This window comes from Camelus dromedarius, chromosome 11, assembly GCF_036321535.1.
Source record: "Camelus dromedarius isolate mCamDro1 chromosome 11, mCamDro1.pat, whole genome shotgun sequence".
Classification (NCBI taxonomy): domain Eukaryota; kingdom Metazoa; phylum Chordata; class Mammalia; order Artiodactyla; family Camelidae; genus Camelus; species Camelus dromedarius.
In genome coordinates this window covers 35282232-35298439 of record NC_087446.1, presented here as the reverse complement: position 1 = coordinate 35298439, position 16208 = coordinate 35282232, and the positions used below count along the sequence as shown (strand labels likewise).

Genomic DNA, 16208 nt, shown 5'->3' with positions numbered 1-16208 from the left:
CTTCACACTCTGTTAACCACCCAACAGGTTTTGGTCTGTGCCTCTGGCTGCAGGCACATCTCCAGTGAAGAGATTTCCTTTGGAAGTTGTTTTCCCGGGGTTGGGGAGGACTGGGTTGTAGGAGGAAGTAGAAGAAAAATGAGAAAACAGTAAACCAGAGCCACTTAAATTAGCAAAATGGCCAATTATTTATCCATATCTATCTCCCACAGGGTCGGTCTGAACTGCATACCATTTACATTTTTACAGTTGAAGAATATCAATTTAAAAATTTGTAGTTTACGATGTTTTAGGCCTTTGTGGCTGAACTCTCCTTATAATAGTGTTGATAATCAAGGCAATATTTTCATACATCTGACAAAAATAGCTCAACCTCCTGCTTTAGCTGGGGGAGATCTGCGTTGCAGGGAATTGTTTTCATGTTGCAGGCGAAGCACAATTATAATTCATTTCTCATATTTTCATTCAGGGTCTTCTTCCTGGGCTTATAAATATTGTATTTAATTCCTAAGAACTCCTCAAGATATTATGAAGATCAAACTTGTATCAACTACAATGTTCTCAGCTACCCTGGTGATGCTGAATTTCCCAGGGGGAGGAGGCCAGAGCCCAAATCCACAATGGTAGGGGGTACCCTCTGACAGTAGTTAGAAAAATCAAACTTTCTAGCAGTTCACACTGAAATAAGGCTTTATCTTTCAGCTTAGGACAAGCAGACCCCTGTGTCTAAGTCCCCCAAGGACAAGGAATGTTTCTGTTATTCATGGTTGAATCCTTTGGGCCGCGCACAGGGCCTGCTGCAGAGGGAGCCCTCAACCAGTGTTTGTCCAATAAAATAGGAACAGTCAGTCCTGACCCAGGTGAAAGCTCTCAGGAGTCCTGTGAAACAGGCAGTGACTGAAGATGAAGGGATTTTTGGAGCCAACATAACTGGTTACTGCAAATCAGTGCAAATAAGGTGCCCACCCAGGGAACGAGCAAGCTGGGAGCCACTGAAGATGCAATGTGTAGTTTTCTGTTCAGCCACCTATTACATTCAGTCCTCTCTGCACCGGGTGCTGAGAGCCAAGTAGCCGGGAATGTGAATGAGCTCATAGGTGGCGATGACCAGACAGAACACACAGAAGCACAGCACACACATACCCTCCATTGTGCCCCCTCCACGTCTGCAGGTGCGCTGGTGCCTTGGCCTGAGATGGTCTCCAAGCTTACCAGTGGAGCATTTTTGTGCTTTGGGAAAGACTAACACTTGCTTTTCAATATATAATACAGTTTTCCAAGTTAGAAAGCAGAAGAAAGACTACATTTCCTAAAAATAGGCTTTTATGTTTATACTCAAGATACATTTCAGAGTCCAGGAAAGTTTCATGGCTTCCTCACTTGGGAAGTTCCCTTGAGATACTGGGAATTCTTTAAATTCACCCAGCTTCCTGAAAGGGTTCTCACTCCCTGTTGTTTCCTCTCTCATTTTCTTATGAGAGAAAAACTGCACAATAAAGACAAAATGGGAATGTGATTGATTCACAGAATCAACCAAACGTTGATGTAGAGCAGAAAATATATAGTCTACTGCAAAAATAGTCATTCTGTAGATTTCCCATGGACTATGAAAACATTAAGAATACAATATATTCCACTCAGGACACCTTTTGAAGTGCCACATTCTGTGTGTGGAAAAGCCAAGTTCATTACCTGAACACGTTCTGAGTCAACTAAACTTCTAATGTGGTATCCCACCCGTTTTCTGTATAAAAGAGCAACTGTTTTGATTCATTCAGCATGATTAAAATAACTTCACTGTTCTTATTACTTTGATGACAATAATAACTATAAAACCACCACTTTACTATAATTTTTAAGTGTTTCATAATTTTAGAAGCACTTTTACACATTACCTCATTTTATTCCCAAACTTGTAAGAGAAGATTCTGTCAGTGTCTTAAAGGAGGAAAGAGATTTGGTCAAGGGAGTCTCCTGTAGCCAAACTGAAAGTTTATACCAGACTAAAGCTGAGTCTACACACACATCCCTTGAATCCCTTGTCAATTTCATCTAATAAACTCTGAGGTTTAAATAAATCCATGGCTTTTATGTGTGTTGACAACACACAATCTCTGAATTGTTTATCAGTTTATACAGACTAATCTGAAAAGAATTTCATATTTTAGAAAACAAAGTAATAAAATCAAAGTGGGGAAGGTAACCTCTTTAAGATTACCTTGATAATCTTGAGACAAATGTTAACTGAATTCCCTTGAATGTTAATGAATGTCTATTCGTGTGTCCTATATGTGTACGCACATGTGCACACGCATGCCTGGGTCTGTGTGTGTATGCGGCTTGTTACTCATATTCTGTTTTTCAAGGAGAAACTGGACTTCAGCCCAGAAAAATAAATGTGAAACAGATGATTGTTAATTACATGGCTCATGTATCACCCTTTTCTCTAGCACTGAATGATTAGGCTACTGTGTCTAAATGGGTTTTTCCCTGTTATTAAGTATTGCTTTCCACATAAATCCAAGTGTGAAAGTGCCAAAGTGAAGAGAAAAGAAAATAATTTTTTGAAACACAGAGTTGTTTCAATAATATATTGCAATAAAAAAATCCCTTTGGTTAGAACCTTGGGGAGAAGAAAAATGACCATTTACAAGAGTTTGGAAAATCTCCTTAGAAGGATGGCTGGAGAAATTAAGAAGCAGCATGGAAAACACCTGGAGCAGAAATAGGTAAGATTCATAGAAAATGTTCCCTCTTTCTCATTCATTCAACAGGAACACATTGAACACCTTCCAGGTACAGATGCTAGGAATACAAAGATATAGAAATCGTGGTCCTTGTCTTGACAGTTAGATTAAGACAACAGTAAGGAAAAAAAGAAACAACATGCCATTATGTAATCCAAACAATCCAACTCTCAAAGACATGTAGATGTGCACATCTCTACATCTCATGCTTCCCAAAATCACTGCTGACAGGAGGACACTGAGGGAGAAATGGGTTTGGGAGCAGGGGCACGAGGGTAGGTCATGAACTCAGTTTTGGAAATGTTAAGTTCACAATGCCTGTGAGAAGACGTCCTGTGCTAGATAAATGACTCTGGAGCTCTGGGGAGCAGTCTGGGCCAGAGATACAAAGTAAATGTGGCCAGGATGTAGACAGTATTTAAATCCATCCCCAGTACCTCCTCCAAAAACAAATAAGTAAACCTTAATTACTTCTCCTTCAAAAACAAAAACAAAAAACACCTAAATCCATGGAGATGGATGAGGTCACTCTGGGCGAGAGTACAGGTACAGAGTCACGTGGGTAGCTGGACCACTGAGGTTAGCTAGGAACGCAGACTCTGATGTCCAAATGCACATATTCATATGTCTGCCTCTTACCAGCTCTGTGATCTTGGGCATGCTATTGAACCTCTCTGTGCTGCAGTCTGTTCACCTATTAAGTGGGAAATGACAGCGATCTCTAGCTACTGAAGTGTAATAAATGGCATAATACAGGTAAGGTACTCAGAGTACATCCCCAAAACAGGTTTATCATCATTATCTCTAAGAAGGACACATCACAGCGGCTGTGGTGGGAAGAACACAGTACTCCTAGTTACTTACAACCAAGGAATTTACAACCAAGAATGATTTTTCCAGTCTTTGACTACAAGGCTAAACCAAAAGAAACACTGAGAGTCAAGCCCCCAATTCCCACCTCCTGTCCCTCCACGGCCGCTACATGTCCCTCCAAGGCCATTCATTCGTTCGACATTGAACAGATGCTCAGTAAGTGACTACTACGTATCAGGGACACCACTGGGTGCTTGGATAAATTACAGGAGCTGGAGACAGACATTAAACCACAAATAAACATATGATTTAAAATAATGAAAAGCAGAAAAACCGGCAAGAAGATAGTGCTGTGGGACAGAAGAACTTGCTTTAGAGCAGCTGTTTGATCTCTGTAGGTGTAATATCTAAGCTGAGATCCAAAAGGCAAGAAGATGTCAGCCATCGGAAAAGCCAAGTGAAAGGCACTCCAAGCAGAGGGAACAGCAAATATGAAGACCCTGCGACCATCCCAGGAACTGAGGGCTCGGCTGACTGGACACTATAGAGCCTGAGGTGGAGAGAATATCTGATACAGGCTGAAGGGCAGAGATGGGACGGATGCCGCCAGGCAGGTTCAATGTGGTAAGGAGTCTGGATTTTCTTCCCTAAGGTCAACTGGAAGTTACCAATGGGTTAAAGGCAGAGTGGTGATGGCATCACTTGTTTTAGAAAGTAAACCTTGAAAGCTCTGCGGAGAGTGTCCCAGAGGGAGCACAGGACTGACAAGTGCAATAGGACAGTTATTACAGGAGGCCAGGGGAGACGATTGGTGGCTGAAAGGTGGATGTGGCAAGAAGGAGAGAAATGGACAGACTCTAGATCTATCTGGAGGTCAATTTGAAAGGACTGGGGATTGATCCATTGAGGAAAATGGGGAAAAAAAATCGAGTGTCTAGAATAATGTGCAGGTTGTTTTGCCTGGGACACTGGACTGTTGGTACCACACACTGATGTAGAGAAGATGGTTGTTTACTTAAGGATGTGCGTGTTCCATGTACCCGGGCAACAGTTACACAGAAGTAAGCAGCAGAACCAATGGATATGTGAGCCTGGCTCTCACCGGGCGGGACTTACTGAGAACTGCAGGCATGTAGCTGACACTGAAAAGCACAGACCCTGAAGAGACCACCTAAGGAAAGAGCGCAGGAAGTGGTAAGGACTGAGGTCAGGGCACACTGACATTCAGAGGTTTAGAAGAGGGGAAAGCAGTCGTCCGAGGGACTGAGAAGGAGCCATCAGAGGAAGAGGTGAGAACCAAGGAGAGAGATAAAGCAGAAGCCAGGAGGAATGGGTTTCTAGAAGGATGAAGTGCCGAGCTGTGTCAGATAAGCCAGGGGCAGCTCAGGTAACCCGCCCGCAGCTGCTCCTGGGCTGGTGCCTGGAGCTGGCCTCATCAGCGGGTGCCCCTTGTCCATCCTCGCTGCTGTGGCTGCCCTCCCTTCGCCTGCTGACAGTGCCATTGCCCTGGCCCCAGTGCTGATGCAGAGCTGAGACGAAGTTGTTTCCACAGTGTTTGGCTTGATCCCTGAAGGGAAGCTGGGAACTTCCATGTTCCTGCTGCCTCTCCCAAGTCAGAACTGAGTTCAACAAGGGCACGCGGGTACCAAGCCATGTCTCCCAAGCATACTGCCCTGCCACCAGCAGCAAAGAACAGAGCCCACACGAGACTCCTCCGCTCCACGCTGGGGACAGCTGTCGGCCCTCTCAGAGCACCTTGTTAAGAGCTCAGAAGCAGCTCAGGTCTCCACTCTGTGCCTGAGGTTGCCAGCCCCAGGCTGCAGCTCTCCACGCTTCTCCCAACAATGCTCAGGCAACAAAAACTCCTGGCAACTTCCGGAATTCCCGAGGTGGACATGCAAATGGGCCTTTCCTTCCCCTCCAGGTCCTCGTTACACACATATCTCTGATTTCAAAGAAAATCTCACTGCTATTTTGAGTTTTGTTTCAAACCTATGATGTTTGTCTGAATGAGCTCATGATTGTGAACAGTCACACATGGATGATGTGTGAGCCTGCATAAAGGAAATGTAGTAGGAATCATGTTTGCTGTAGAAACCTCATTCTGGGAAATTTTTTTCAATCTATTTTCACTTCAGGGCCATTTTCAATAATTGGGTCATTGAAACAGGATGGTGGCACTTTTTAAAAGGTAGCAGGAGGAAGGAAAAAGCAATTTAAAAGGATTTGGTTAATCATTTATTTATCAAATATTTACTGCATGTGTATTAAACACCTGCCTGTGATGGGAGAGGGTCATTTGTGTTATAATAAGGCAACTGGCTCTGATGTGTCTTGGGCTATATCAGAAATGAGTCCATTCCTGCCCATGAGACACTCGTACCCTAGTCATGGAGATAAAATAAGTACATGTGGATTTCAGCAAAATTACAAAATAAGAGATAAATGAGGATATGCAACCTTTTCTTTGGACAATGAAGAGAAACAGAGAAAGCACATAGGGTAGTGTTTAAAAGTACCAGCTTTGGACTTAGGGTTCAAGTGCCAATCTGCTATTAGTAGCTGGTGACCTTGGACAAGTTATTTAATCTCTATAAAGCCTCAATTCTCTCACCTGTGAAATGGGAACAGCAGCACCACTTCCTTCAGAGTTTTTCTGAGGACTACAAGGTTTAATGTATGCAGCATACTTAGCTAGTCCCTTGTGCACTCAAAATGTTCTTTAAATGGTAACGAGAAAGTTACGTGGTTCGTTAAGGTATTTGAAAATATGTTTACAAGTTAAAGCTTTGATTGAGGATCAAGATTTCTTTCTTCCTACCTGGTTTGCACATTTGGGCCATGACAGTATAGTGATGGAACATGAGGAAGGGAGAGGTGTTTACTTGGAGGGACTGGGAGAGGCAGCCACATCTGAGATCTGACGTCCATGGAGAGGAACACGCCTGGCTTGAAGGAAGCTGCCTCTCTCTCACTTGCAAGCTCATTTGATTCTTGTTTCCTCTAAGACACAAAGTGCACCCTGGGGTTACATTTGTGCCTAATAGGGACAGGGAATGGGTGAGCAGGAAAGGGGGGATGCAACAGAGGTCTATTTAGAAATAGTCCCCTTGGGTCAGTCCAGGTTACCCCAAGCATTGCAGGGCCCTGGAAGAGGCTGTCAAAGTTAAAAAGACGATCTCCAATCCTTTTTCAACCTTGAAGAAAACTGTCTTAAAAGAGCTAGAACTTCGTTAGGGCACAGAAGACTAAAGGAGACCAGGGCTTAGATACTTTCTAGAAGTCTCCTTGATTTGACCTGTTAGGTGATCACTGGCCACCAGCCAACCATGTGCTGCTGTGAGGTGCAAAGATCTCCTGGGCCACATAAAAACAGACATATGGATCAGTGGAACAGAATAGAGAGCCCAGGAGTAAATCCACAGACCTATGGTCAATTAATCTTTGACAAAGGAGGCAAGACTATACAGTGGAGAAAAGACAGTCTCTTCAGCAAGTGGTGTTGGGAAAACTGGACAGCAGCATGTAAATCAATGAAGTTAGAACACTCCCTCACACCACACACAAAAATAAACTCAAAATGGCTTAAAGACTTAAATGTAAGACAAGACACGATAAATGTCCTAGAAGAAAACACACACAAAACATCCTCTGACATAAATCTTAGCAATGTTCTCCTAGGACAGTCTACCCAGGCAATAGAAATAAAAGCAAAAAGAAACAAGTGGGACCTAATTAAGCTTATAAGCTTTTGCACAGCAAAGGAAACCATAAACAAAACAAAATGACAACCTATGGAATGAGAGAAAACATTCACAAATGATGCAACTGACAAAGGCTTAATTTCCAGAACATACAAACAGCTCATACAACATATGACAAACAAACAACCCAATCCAAAAATGGGCAGAAGACCTAAACAAGCAGTTCTCCAATGAAGACATACAAATGGCCAATAAGCACATGAAAAGATGCTCAATATCACAAATTATCAGAGAAATGCAAATCAAAACCACAATGAGGTATCACCTCACACCAGTCAGAATGGCCATCATTCAAAAGTCCATGAATGATAAATGCTGGTGAGGGTGTGGAGAAAAGGAGGGAACCCTCCTACACTGCTGCGGAATGTAGTTTGGTAAAAGCTATTATAGAAAACAGTATGAAGGCTTCTCAAAAAAATAAAAATAGACCTATCATATGATCCAACAATGCCACTTCTAGGTATATGTCTGGAGGGAACTCTAATTCAAAAAGACACATGCACCCCAGGGTTCATAGCAGCACTAGATACAATAGCCAAGACATGGAAACAACCTAAATGTCCATCGACAGATGACTGGATAAAGAAGTTGTGGTATATTTATACAATGGAATATACTACTCAGCCATAGAAAAGAATAAAATAATGCCACTTGCAGCAACATGAATGGACCTGGAGATCGTCATTCTAAGTGAAATAAGCCAGAAAGAGAAAGAAAAATACCATGTGATATCACTCATATGTGGAATCTAAAGAAAAAATAAAAGGACACTATGAACTCATCTACAAAACAGAAAGAGACTTGCAGACATCATAAACAATCTTATGGTTACCGGGGAAAGGGGTGGGAAGGGATAAATTGAGTTTGAGATTTACAAATGTTTTATACTATATATAAAAATAGATTTTTAAAAGAAGTTTCTTCTGTATAGCACGGGGAACTATATTCACTATCTTGTAATAACCTTTAATGAAAAAGAATATGAAAAATGTATATATATGTATATGCATGTCTGGGACAGTGTATTGTACACCAGAAGTTGACACATTGTAATTGACTGCACTTCAATTAAAACAAAAAATCTCCTGTGTCAGGTCCTGTCACAGTTTTCCCTTGCAAGCTTGGGTAAGTTCCCTCACTTCTCTATGAATTTCTCCACTGACCACACAGACACAACATGATCCCTGGTGCAGCCAACTTCTAGGGCTACTTTGAGGCACAGATTGGAACAGCCTGTGAAAGAGTGTCAAAAACTGCCCAGGCCTGGCCCCATTTCTGTCTCTTCTTTGGAGCCTGGCCTTCCCCTCTCTGCCCTTGGTTTCCTCACCTGCTCAGGAGGGACTGGAACCATTCAGTTTGTTCTAAACTTGTTCAGCAGAAGAGCACCTGAAAATCACGGCGGTCTCTGCAGATGACCGTGCGGCTCATCAAGTGAACTGTAACTTGGCACTCACTCACTCACCTGTTCAGATAGTCCGCAAACCTCCACTGAGGGCCTACTATGTGCCGGGGACCTTCCTACGTGCTGGGAGTACGGCTGTGAACAAAACAGACCAACCAAATCTCCGCCTCGTGGAGCTCAAGCTCTACTGGGGACACAACTCTTAAAAACAGACACACAGTATTTCTGACCGTGCGCTTTGAAGAAGAATAAAAAGGGCAGGGAAATAAAAGGACTGATGGGGAGGAGATGATATTTTAGACAGAAGGCTGTGGACAGGCCTTCAGATTAGGTGACATTTGAACAGAAATGTAAAGAAATGGGGAAGAAGGCCATTCCATTACCCAGGGAGAGAGCCTTCCAGGCAGGGAGAAGTGTCAAAGGCAGAGGGCCGGAGCCATAAATATGCTTGAAGTTTCAGCGCATTTGGTACAAAGGGTCAAATCAGGGTAGCTACTTGCCTCTGTTCTATACCCCCTCAGGCAACTACCTGGATTTCACTTTTTCATAACTATGCTGTTAGAAGAATAAAGCAGACCCTGAACATTCTGGGGCAAAAAGAGATTCATCGCCAACTGGGAACTCAGATAAGCCTCTTGGAGAAAACAAGTAGTAGTGGAACAGGTGGTAGGAGTTGCACGGTGCTACTGCATGCTAGATAGCGTGGTAGGGCTTTACATACATTTAATAATCTAATCTTCACACCAACCCTATGAGGCAGGCATCATCATTATCCTGATTTACTGCAGATGAGGAACAAAAGCACAGAGAGGTCAGCATCTTGGCCGAGATCACACAGCAAATAAGGAGGTAGCCCAGATTCTCGCCAAGACAGCTGGGCTTCAGAACTGCTGCTTCACAAGAGGAAAACAAAGCTCATGTGAATGTATTTTCTTGTGGATTCAATTCTATTGTCATTTTTTTTTTTTGGAAAAATAGTTACATATTGAAATCCAGGGTACAGTGCATACAGTTGCCTCTAAATATCCTAAAATGAATGGAAGGCCAGTGGTAAAAACAAATTTGAAGCCTGGTTCTGCACTCACTCCCAGTGTGTTTCTGGGCAAAACACTTTAATTCATGAGCCTCAGTTTTGTCATTTGTAAAATGAGGACAATAACCCACCTTGCAAGCTTGTTCTGAAGCGGACATGGTTGTATCAAAGGTGGTTCAGTAAGTAAGAATTTCCATCTTTCTCCCATAGTTACTGAATGCTCGGTGAACCTTCTGCTAACTTACAGCTGATGCTAGAATTTTCTGGTGGCTCTGGAATCTAGTCTCTGTAACTGATGGAGAAATGTACATTTCTGGAGGGCTAAAGGGCTCAAAGTAATCATTAAGCAATTTCAACTCCTGTCAGCGGGGCTGCCGTCTACTCAGCTATATGTCACTGGGCAAATGACTTGCATTTTTCAGAGCTTCGGTTTTCTCTGAAAATGAGGGCATATGTCTCCTAAAAAGACTTATTTGGGTGTTTCTCCTTGATTCCCTTTGCCCTCATCAGAATTTCAAAAAAGCTCTTCAGCGGATTCTGATGCAATTCTCTCTCCACAACTCATGTACATGGACACACACAGACACGAACATACACTCTCTCTTACACACGTATACACACACATTTAATGTGCCTTGGTGGAGAAGAGTCTCTGAGGTCCTGAGTTTTCCTAAGTGGTCACAACGCTCATTCCTTGAAGGTGACATTAGCCCTAGCGACAGAAAATAGGTATGTGAAATGGCCAGTCATCCTCCTTGGCAGATCGTTAAGTGGGGTTCCCCCAGGACTCCACACAGGCTTTAGTCTTATTCCACCCATTCTCTCTGGATGACTGCATTCAGCCCAATGGCTTCAGATGCCACCTGTCACCAATGTCTCCCAGAGCCTCATCTTTGGCTCAGACCCCTTTTCCAAGTTCCAGATCAGCAATGCCAGTGGCCAACATGACATCTACCCTTGGCTGTCTCATTGGCACATCAGACTCAAGGTGCCTTCAACAGGTCCACTTCTCTGGAAAAACTGCTTTTCTCCTCAGTGTCCCCAGGTTCAGGAAATGGCACAACCATCCACTCTGTCGCTCACGTTCAGCAGTCACCTTTGAGTTATTTTCCTTAGCCCCCAGTCAGTCACTGTGTCTCACTAATCCTACCTCCTACACTTCTCACAAATCTGTCCACCTCTCTCCATCTCCACCACCGCCATCCTCCTTCAAGTCTCCATCACTGAGCTCCCTGAAGTCTCGAAGCTGGGCTCCCTCCAATTCCATTCTTGCCTTGTGTATTCTCAGTGACATCAAAGACATTTTAAAACCGCACTGTGATCCACGGTTTCGAATGGTTCTCTGGAAAATCACCAAAGTGGCCAGTGCGTGATCTGGCCACTCCTTTATCTTGTACCATTTTTCCTTTCTCTGGGTGTCAGTCATGTAGGCCTCATTTCTTCTTCTTTCCAAATCACCAAACTCCTGATGGTCTTGGGGTTTTCTTATAGGCTGTTCTTTCTGCCTGATAAATTCCTGCTCCCTCAGGTTGCAAGTTAAGTGGCAAGCAGAATTCTAGGACAGCCCCCAAGATTCCCTACCCTACCAGAGTACACATCCTGAGTAACCACTTCTCCTTCAGTGTCGGAAGAACCTATGAAAATGAGGGGATGTCATTCCTATAACTGGGACACTAATCTATGCTCATCTGATTTAATAAAAAAGATGATCCTGGATTGGCCTGAACCAATCAGGTAAAACCTTAAAAGAGAGACTTGAGGTCAGAGAGATTTTCCCACTGCCTTGGAAGAAGTAAGCTACCCTGTTGTGAGAGGGTCTGTGAGGGCAAGGAGTCATGAGCAGCCTCTAAGAGCTGAGAGCAGCCCCTGACTGACAGCCAGCAAGGAGATGGGGACCTCAGTCTGACAACCACAAGGAAATAAATCCTGCCAATAACCATGTGAAAGGACCTTGAACTCCAGAAAGGAATGCAGCCCGGCTGACACCCTGATGGCAACCTTGTGGGATCCTGACTGGAATCTGAGTTGTACCCAGACTTCTGATCCACAGAAAAACTAACAGATCATAAACACGGGCTGTTTTAAGCCTCTAAGTTTGAGTTAATCTCTTAGGCAGCAATATAAAACCAATACACATTACATCTCGATTAATTCTGTAATTATGTATTTCACTGTTGTCTCCGGCAAATCGTACAGCCTCCCCACAGCTGTATCCCAGAACCCAGTATGGTGCTAAGCACATAGTCATGGAGAATGAACAGTTCCTCAATTAATGTGTCAACATCTTGGGGTCTCGACTACAAGTAGCTTTCTCACATTATTGATTCCCTTGTTACAACACAATTATTAGGCAGAAAAATTCATCTTCTTGCCACCACAAAGCTTTCAATATGGTTTAAGTTTATGTATGAGATGCTTAAGCAAACACTCCACTAGGCCACAACCAGGAGAGGTCCAAAGCTGAAGAGCTAAGCACAAATTTTCACACGTTCCCTCAGAGGTTGCCTGTGTTGCAATTAAGTGAACACTGATGGAAGATGCTCTCGGTTACTCTGCATCAACTCCTGTGATCCCTGTATTAAGCCTAGGAAACTTACTGCATTGGGATGTCTCAAGAAAATCCATGTCTGGCATATCAGTCAGGATAGGCTAAGTCATGCTGTGGCAACAAATAACCCCAAATATCAGTGACTTACAATGCTAGCCCTGTACTGTCAATGTGGTAGCTACTAAGCACTTAGTAGCTAGTTCAACAGAGATCTGCGGAAAATATACACTAGATTTTGAAGACTTAGAAATCTGAAAAAAGAATGTAAAGTATCTCATTAACTTCTATACTGATTATGTGTTTTGATAATAACTCAGATCTACTGGATTAAATAAACATTCTAATTAATTTCATCTGTTTTTTACTTTTCATATGTTGTTAACAAAAAATTTAAATTATGTTATTTCTATTGGCCAGTACTATTATGATAAAAGTTTATTTCCTGTGTGTGCTACACGTCCATTGCAGGTCAGCTTACTGTAGTCACTCAGTGATACACGCTGATGGGTGCAGAGTTTGGAGGGTTTCATAAGGACACACACCACTTCTGCTCCCAGCTCTCTGGACAGAAGTAGTCATATGGACCCATCTGTCTACAAAGCCACCAGGGAGAGGGATTATATCTGATGAGTAGTGCTATATGCACTGGCATAGAACACCGTTCCCCCATCACCTACTTAGTCTCACAGTGGGTTTATTGTGTAAAACATTTGTGTAAAACAAATATCTTACCTACCTTGCAACATAACCACTTATAAGGTCATTTAACAAACACCTAAAGACAATCTTAACCACATCCTAAGTACTATGCTGGGATATAGAGAAGGCTAAGACATAGTCCTGGATCTCAGGAAAATTACAATTCAGGAGAGCAAGTATTAAACTAACTAGGAATAACGTGAGGAATAAGAACAGAAGTTGGTCTAGCGTCCTGTGCGAGCACAGGAGAGAAAATGCTCTTTGTGATGTCCCCTCCAGGCAGTACCAAATCTCTCCTCAAAAGTAAGCAATGCTCGCTCTCATCTACAGGCTCCAAGAGCCTTCCACTGGTTAGAGATCATTAGAACACTTCTCTCATCCTTCAAGGTGGCGTGTTAGGTAAGCTGAACTTGGGGACAACTGTATCATCACAGTTATGCTTTATATTATCACAAATGGCCGACCCACTGATAACTATTCACAGTTATGACCCAGGCAATAACCCACGTGTCATTCTGCCTTTAATAAGCTGCAGCAATTAACAGCTGTGAAATAAGTGTGACCGAGAAAGGACAGATGAGCATGTTGTCTGCTGCCAGTGAAGCAGCAATTTAACTTTGGAAATACTTCCTAATGCACTTGGAAAGGTTAGGACATCCCTCTGAGGCCTATTCTACTTATTTCTTGGTGGAATGCTGACCAAAATCAGAGGATGCAATGACAGTTCATGTAGTGGTAGAGCTTACAAAGTGCTTTTTACCTAAAGATTATGAAAAGGCTGTCATGAAATGGGGCTCACATGATCTTTAATAACAGAGAAATGTAGCTGATAGATCAAACTTCAACTCATATCAGTTCCTTATTGGTACAATGCTATACAACTCCTTTGTCTACTTTATAGAGCTAAGATTATATAGATACAGATATAGATATCTCTCTCCGTACAGATATATATAAAATTATATAATGCATTTGAAACCATGTTGTGTGGGGGCCATTAGTGTGTCTCTGGCATCTGGTTCTCCTCTCCTTCTGGGCACACAGAAATCTGAGCTTCCTGCCCAGGGTTAGGCTGGAGCCGTGTAATGAGCTTTGGCCATTACGCTGTGAGCAGAAGCCTTGAAGACTGGTGTGTGATTCACCTTTCCTTGCCAGAGACAGGTTTCTGGATGAAACCTCTGTTAATTCTGGGTCCCTGCTAAGTAGAAGAAACTGGTAACTCCTCCCCCTCCCCTTACCATCCTGAGATCAAGAAGTAAATCCTGTCGCCTCAAGCCTTGAGTGCTTGTAGAAGCTATATAAAGATCTGCATGGAACCTCATGGGCCACAAGGAGTAAGAGATACAGAAGTAAGGGGCCCCAGGATGAGGTCTCAGGATGCTCTAACATTTGTAGATCAAACAGAAGTGGAGGGTGAGTAAAGGAGATGGAGAAAGGGCCAGTAATGAAGGGAGAAATCCAGGAGAGCACGAGAGGTCTCCTGAGCCAAGAAGGTAATTTTTTCAAGGAAGGAAATGATCCATCCTGTGGACAAATGCTGCTGACAAAGCCAGGAAGACAAAAGATAAGGATTAGGAGACTATGAGCGCTGGACTTGGTTAAAGCTGACTTTAATAAGACCAGTGTCTGGGGAGGGAGAAAGCCCAGATGGAGCAGTCTGAAAAGAGACCGGTAGGTGAGGCTATGGAGACAGTGACAAATCTTTCCAGAAATTTTTCTGTGAAGTGTTGAAGAGGAACAGGGCAGTCATTAGAGGAGGGGTTGGGGGTCAAGGGATTTTTCTTAAGACATGAGTTACAGGAGCATGTTTATAATAATTGAGTAGAGAGCAAAAATTGATGATGCAGGAGAACGAAGAGATGATTAGAGGAACAAAGTCCTTGAGAAGGTGAAATGGGAGGGGATCCAGCACATAATAGGAGGGCCCCCGGGACAGTGGCAGACACTTGACGCATAGTAACGGCAGGAAGCCAGGGAGTGTGGGGATGGTCACAGAAGCCCGTCTGACTACTTCTATTCTCTATCCAAGTACAGACAAGGTCATCAGCAGAGCCGGTGTGTGCACGGTGGTGGGCGTGGGGGTACAGATAAAGGAGGTGAGAGGGTGGAGGGGCAAGAAGAGAGTGTGGAGTAACAGCTGGCCACCTCCCTCGCCTATGCGGTCTTTGGTCAGATGTCACCTGCAGTGAGCCCCCTACAAAACATCCTGTTTAAAATTAGCATCCCGTCCCCCCCCCACCGACCCCATACTCAAACACTCTGTTCTACTTCCTCTTTTACCAAGTAACCTAACATGCTATGCTGTTTACTTCGCATGTTTATTGTTCTCCGTCTCCCCCAGGCGCTACCAGGATAGGGGCTCTTTGTGCAATTCCCTGACATATTCCGAGCATCTAGGGTTGGGCACTGTTTATTGAATGATTAAAATTTTAAAAATGAATCAATGAAAGAAAGAAAAGAGGCCAAGAAAGGAAGGATGGGAAGGAGGAATGAAGTCAATTCCTTAGGATGGTGAGCCGGGGAAGCACACCGACTCGGCTCTCCGGCACTCACGGGGACAGCAGTCGGGATTGAAAGTGAACCAGTCAAGAGCAGTGTATAGCTCAATGGTAGAGTGCCTGCCTAGCATGCACAAGGCCCTGGGTTCAATTCCCAGCACCTCCACTAAAAATAAACTTAATCCCCCCCCAAAAGGAAAAAAAGCCCCAAAAGGGAAAGAAAGTAAACCCGTCAGCATGTTTCTCTAGCAACATTCAGCCTGCTCAGGTGCAGGCACAAAGGAGGGAGGCTTTAATCAAGGTCAAGGCTTTGCCAGGCAGATAAGTTTTTAAAAAATAAAGGAATGAGAGAATTGAGGTACTTGTAAATACGTGGTCATAATGATGGGCCATGGAATCAAAACAGTCATGAGAGGAATGAAATGGTCAAAAGAGTGGCTGGGACAATTCATCAGCGGGCGCATTATTATATTCAGTGTCCTCTCCAGTGACATCTTGAAATATTTAAACCCATTCAAAGCAAGTTTCAGTTTCATGTATTAGTTCTCAGTATTTAAGGGTTTACTTAGAACGCTCTTCCCTAAAGAGCCTTCATTTTGAAGGGAGATGAAGGTATAGCTTTGCTAAGTGTAAACAGAAAAAGAAAAAAAAAAGGAAAATTACCAACTAAAATTTCAGTACTTACTTGCTGATAGCTTTCTTTG

At 43.3% G+C, this 16208-nt stretch overlaps 1 protein-coding gene across 2 annotated transcripts in view; it reads right to left on the bottom strand.

Annotated features, from left to right (window-relative positions):
- Positions 1 to 16208, bottom strand: part of ANO4 (anoctamin 4) — a 263559-nt gene that overhangs the window by 117644 nt on the left and 129707 nt on the right. The gene's annotated exons all lie outside the window — the stretch shown is intronic.